Source organism: Dama dama, chromosome 22 (genome assembly GCF_033118175.1).
Source record: "Dama dama isolate Ldn47 chromosome 22, ASM3311817v1, whole genome shotgun sequence".
Taxonomy (NCBI): domain Eukaryota; kingdom Metazoa; phylum Chordata; class Mammalia; order Artiodactyla; family Cervidae; genus Dama; species Dama dama.
In genome coordinates this window covers 45549058-45555057 of record NC_083702.1, presented here as the reverse complement: position 1 = coordinate 45555057, position 6000 = coordinate 45549058, and positions in this window count along the sequence as shown.

Genomic DNA, 6000 nt, shown 5'->3' with positions numbered 1-6000 from the left:
ATTGAGGCAGGATCCCAGGGGAGGGTGGGCTTAAACAGATCCCAGAATTGGAGGCGGAGTGAGTTGGAAGAAGGAACCGAGAGGCAGAAGGGCCCCACAGGCGCTCTTCTGAGGCGTCTTTGATATTAAACAAAGTGACCTGGTGGGGAAAATAAGGAGTCACTGGATATTCATGGTTGGCCCAGAATAAATCAGTTTTCTTTCTTCTATTTGATAGGCCTGTATATCTTTGCAGACACTATAGTCAAAATTGAGGTTTGAGAGAAGACAAAAAGCAAATGGATCTATTTCTGTTGTCTTTTGTTATGTAACAGACTATCCCAAAAGTTGGGGCTTAAAATAACAATGGTTTTGTGATTCTTCTTGCTCCTCTGGTAGGCTGGACACGGCTCACGTGGACGAGACAAGAGAAGTAGCCGGTGCCTACAAGACAGGAAATGGACTGGACATGCAGGCAGTTGCATTCAGCTTGTGGCCTGAAGGATCTAGAAGGGTGTGTCACAAAGCCTTTCATCCTCCACGTGACTTTTCTCACTCCCTGGTTTCTCCTTCCCCCAGGGCAACCTGCATTTACTTACTACAAGGTGGCTGGATTCTGAGACAGTGAAAGCAGAAGCTTCCCGGCCCAGAAGTGGCATGGTGTCACTTCTGCCATATTGTCTTGGTCAAAGCAAGTCCCCCAGACTCCAGTAGGGAGGAAATAGACTCCACTTCTCCCCGGGAAGAACTGTGAGTGGCCACACTTACAGGCAAACTTCTGTAAGAAGTTGATACGGATCATGGAACCCAGATGGAATGTAAGATGTGAAGTACAACAAATTTGGCTTATGCACAACTTTACAGAAGCACATTTGGTATGCAGAGTGAGGCTTATGGTTCATCTGCATGGGGCTGAAGCTGGGGTTCTACACGACTGGCTTGGCTTGGCTTCCACCACCCTGCTTTCCTCTTCTTCAGACAGCCCCATCAGCAGGAGACCACTAAAGGAAAGAGAAATACACCAAGGCCAAGGTCATTAGCATCCCAGAACATTGGATTCTATTTCTGGCAGATCTGAGGTAGTTGGCAAACCTCTACCACCTGCTTCCCAGCTCAGCACTCAGAGGTAATGAACCCACTGTATTATGTGGCATTAGCAGAAGTGCCGGGTACCAACCAGGAGAGGAAATAGACTCCCCACTCTCCACGAGCATCACTCTCACCTGGGGCTTGGGGTTCAGCTCTGGGCTCAGGGAAAGGCAACTCACGTTGACTGAGCACCTACTGTTTGCCAAATGCTGCTCAGCACGTCCGGCCCCTCCTTTTCTCCTGAGCCTCATCTTGTACTATTTTCCCTCTCCTGGCTTTCCTGCCAAACTGAGTGTATTTCTGTTCTTCCACTGGGCGACTTTTTCTCATCCTTTGCCTGTCCTATTTCCTCTGCTTGAAACTCACTCTGGTCAACCCCAGTGCATTCCACAAATCACAGGCTCTCTCCAGGCTCCTAGCCAGGTATTCTCTAAGTGTCTGTTGAATGACTGAATGATGGCATGAATGACTCCTCATAACAGCCCATTTGACAGATGAGGAAGCTGAGGCAGATGCCATTAGCAAGGAACTAGCTCATCCAAGGTCCAGATATGGCAAGAGGCAGAATCAGGATTTAAATCCAAGATCATTTGGTGGCCAAGCTTGTTTCCTTTCTACCACACCTGGCTCAAGGGTTGAATGAAGGGGTGGACAGTGATGGGGAGTGGGGAGTGGGTGCCAGTGGAAAAAATGAGAACTCAAGCACCTCTCTGCCCCATTACTCACAGGGAGTAATGCTAGAATCAGAGGTGAAAACTGGTCACAGTGTTTGGCTGAGTCTCTGTGAGTTTGGCCTCCCATGATCTCTCTTGAGTTGAGGGTTTAAAGGCTCTTCTCTGTAGACAAGAGGTGCTAGACCAGCAGCTCAGCTGACTGTCAGGATCCAGAGAGCCATGCTAACTCCCAAAGTCTTTGGTACCCTCTGGTTAAAGGGGCTTCACATCTCTGAGCCTCAGTCTTTCTTGTTCAGAAGATTAACGGTTGTTGAAAAAGTTAAAGCAGTTAATTGTGCAGCATGCTTAGTTAGGCCTGCCCACCCCCAGCTTGAGACTCGCCTAAGAGAAGCAACTGATAAATATTAAGCTGGAAGGCCTATTGTTCTTCCATTACCATTGAACCTCTTCTGTCTCAGCTTCTCTTCTGTGTCATGTTTTGTTCTGTTTCCCAGGGCAGTGGGAGGATCAGACATGATAGAGGATGGAGAAGACATCAGTGGAGTCCTATCCAAAGGACAAAGCTAAAGGAAGTTGCGTTGCTCTTCTGCTTCCACCTGGACCACACCAAGTCAAGGCTAAGGGGCCCAATAAATACCTGGAGAGGAGCAGAAGTTCCATGAGCTTGGGAGAGGATGATGATGATGATAATGGTAATAGGTATGATAACAGAGATGATGAGGGAGGAGATGATGGAGATGATGATGATGGAGATAAGCAGACAATGATGATGCTGATGAGGATGATGATAGATATGATGGAGGAGATGATGATGATGGAGGAGATAATGGAAATGATGATGAAGGAGGAGATGATGGAGATGATGATGGAGGAGATTATGGAGATGGTGATGATGGAGGAGAGGATGGAGATGATGATGATGGAGGAGATTATGGAGATGGTGATGATGGAGGAGATGATGGAGATGATGATGATGGAGATAAGCAGACAATGATGATGCCGATGAGGATGATGATAGATATGATGGAGGAGATGATGATGATGGAGGAGATAATGGAAATGAGGATGAAGGAGGAGATGATGGAGATGATGATGGAGGAGATTGTGGAGATGGTGATGATGGAGGAGATGATGGAGATGGTGATGATGGAGAGGGAGATGATGATGATGATGGAAGAGGTGATAGAGATAAGCAGATAATGGTGATGACGATATGATGATGGGCAGATGGGTGCACAGATGAGACAGCTTGTAAAAGCATGTTCAGGCCAAGCCTTAAGAAAGAAATAAAGGTACCATCAAAAGATCAAAGGACTATTTGTTCAAAGGCCTAGATATCTTTCAATCCAGGCTCTGCATCTTACTTGTCAAGTGACTTTGGGCAAGTCATTTGACATCTCTAAGCTTCGGTTCTGTCACCTATAAAACAGGAACAAAACCCCTTCCCTGCCGACCTCACTGGGAGCATATGTGGAGAGCAAGGCCATGGTCATAACATGCACACAATCAGCTGTGGTTGTTGCTATTGCTGTAAATGAGAGCAAACCTCACCCATAGGCACATACTGCCACTCAGCGGACTTAGGGCCAGTACAAGGTCTTCCTCACCCACATGTCTTTAAGCCTCAAGTCCTCATTTACAAAGGAGGATACTAGTGCCATCATCCCCACATAGTGATGTGGCCTAGTTAAATTGGGTTCTTTTGATAAAGGGATTAACCCAGTACCTGTGAGAAGTGGGGGCTGTATAAACAATCCTTGTTGTGATTAATGTCTCTGGTTCATTCTAGTTTTTTCTTTTCTGGCCACAGCCTCAGCTTGGCCTGACCTGGTATAATGATCACACCCTCCTGGTCATCACTGCTCCCTAAAAAACTTCCACAAGGGGCTGCCCCGTATGGTTGCACAGGTTGCTCACTGCTCAAGTGCACTCAGCCAAGGAAATTCATCTTGTGTTGTTCCCTCCCAAAGCTGTGAGCCTCAGAGGGGGGCTGCCTCTGCCTAGAAGATGTGCCTTTTTCTAAATCTCATGAAAACTATACATGCTAGAAGGCACCTGAATCACCTTATAGTGGGATTTATTCAGCTTAGAAATGTGGAATCAGATGGAGCTTCAGAGGGGATCTGACCCAATATTCTTGTTGTAAAAAAGAGAAAACTATTCATTCAGTCATTCATTTATTGAACTTTTACTGGATATCTGCTATGTGACAGGGGTCCCCCGGTGCCTCAGTAGTAAAGAATCCACTTGTAATGCAGGAGCCACAGGCGACGCGGGTTCGATCCTGGGGTTGCGAAGATCCCCTGGAGGAGGGCATGGCAACCCATTCCAGTATTCTTGCCTGGAGAATCTCACAGACAGAGGAACCTGACAGGCTACAGTTTATGGGGTGGGTCGCAAAGAGTCAGACACAACTGAAGTGACTTAGCACACACGCACGCTATGTGACAAGTAGCATCTCTACGCTTAGCAGGAGGCAGAAGTGGTCAGAAGAGGAGCAGGGCACAGGACGTGACTGGTCCAACTGTGCTCCTGCTGACCTCTGACCTGGGGGACACCCCTATGTCCTCATTCTTCCACCTCCAGGGCTGTCTGGTGGGATCCTGAGATGCCAGGTGTGGCGCCAGTTGACTATTACTTGCTGTTCTCTGCACTTACTGGCACCTGACCCTGTGCCTTTGATCTAGCTGGGCTTGTACACTGGTAACCCACTGTCCTCTGCTGAAGGCTCAAGGCTGATTTAGATGCCAAGGTCTGCCAGGACCAGAGACCCAGTTAGGGGCCGCATGGCCCTGGATGGTGCATTCAAGCAGGAAAGAGGAGTCAGAACCTGGGCTCTGTGTTTGCCTGTCATTAACACGTGTTGAGTTTGGTCAAGCCACAAACTCTCTCTTTGTTTGCAAGAGAGGTCTGAGCCACACGACATACAAGGCTTTGCCAGTTCTAATCTTCTGGTCACCGGTTCTCAAACTTTGGCATGGCAACTACCAGGCGGGCTGGTTAAAATCAGCCCTAGAGCTTCAGATTTGGGGATCAGGGGTGGGGCCTGTATTTGTCACAAGTCCTAGATGCTGTGGTTCTGCTAGTCCAACCACTGCTCTAGCAACTCTGCACATTAGAATCACCTGGGGGAGCTTTAAACAGTGTGGATCTCAGGCCCAACCCCAGAGCAATTAAATCAGCATCTCCAAGTGGGAACTTGTGCTTTGTTATCATTTAAAAGCTCCACACGCCGCCCCCACCCCCCCCAACCCCGGGTGATTCAGGGATAGAAAACACTGTTCTAGAAAAGTGGCCAAGGATGTGATAATACACTGATTGGGTAAATGTGCCTTTGAAGAAATGTCTCTGAGATCCCAGCTCAGCCCCTTATTAGCTGCCTGGCTTTGCACAGTCTCCCTGAGCCTCCATTTCCCCTCCTGTAAATGGTAGCTGTTAGGACCAAACTAATCTGCCTCCCCATGTCTGCCCTCCCCTTCCTCTTGTCTCCAAGGAGAACTTGTGCATTTCTTCTGCTCTGAGGCTGTTCAGCTGAGCACAATTCAATAAGCATTTATTAAAAACTCACAGTGTGCAAGATGCTGGCCTTAATGATGTGGGAACACAAAGATGAATCAGGCTCTGTCCCCTCTCCAAGGAGCTCACATGCAAGTAGGGGAGATGAGGCATGTGTCCAAAACATGAGGCAGGATGGGTCACAGGCCATAGAGCAAGTAACCGTGATGAAGACCACTATATGCACTCCCCCGTGGTGGGAGACCCTTTATGGTACATTATATGATCCTCCCAATAAGCCATGAGGTAGCTACAAGTATAACACCCACTTTGCAGATGAAGAAACTGAGGTTTAAAGGACTGGCCAGTTACCCAGGGTGCAAGAGCCAGGTTTTGTTGCCACAGGAGCCCAGAGGAGGATGAGAGTAACACCATGAGAAAGGCAAAGAGGCTTTGTCAGAAAAGGTGTGGACACTGTGGTTTGAAGGATGTGTAGAAGTTCAAAGGGTAGATAGGAACAAAAAGGTAGATAGAGAAAAAGGTAAAAGGATCAGCATCCCAAAAACTGGAGGAGGGAAATCCAAGCTTCTTTAGGGACCCAGAAGTGGTTTGATTAACTGAAATTCAGGCTAATGGTGAGGCATGGTGGGAATCAGATCCTGGTTGGAGGCTTTATGTACTGGGCTAAGGGGTTTAGATTTTATATCTCAAGAAGTGGGGAGCCACTGAAAATTCTTGAGCAAGGGATGGCATTTTTAAGCAA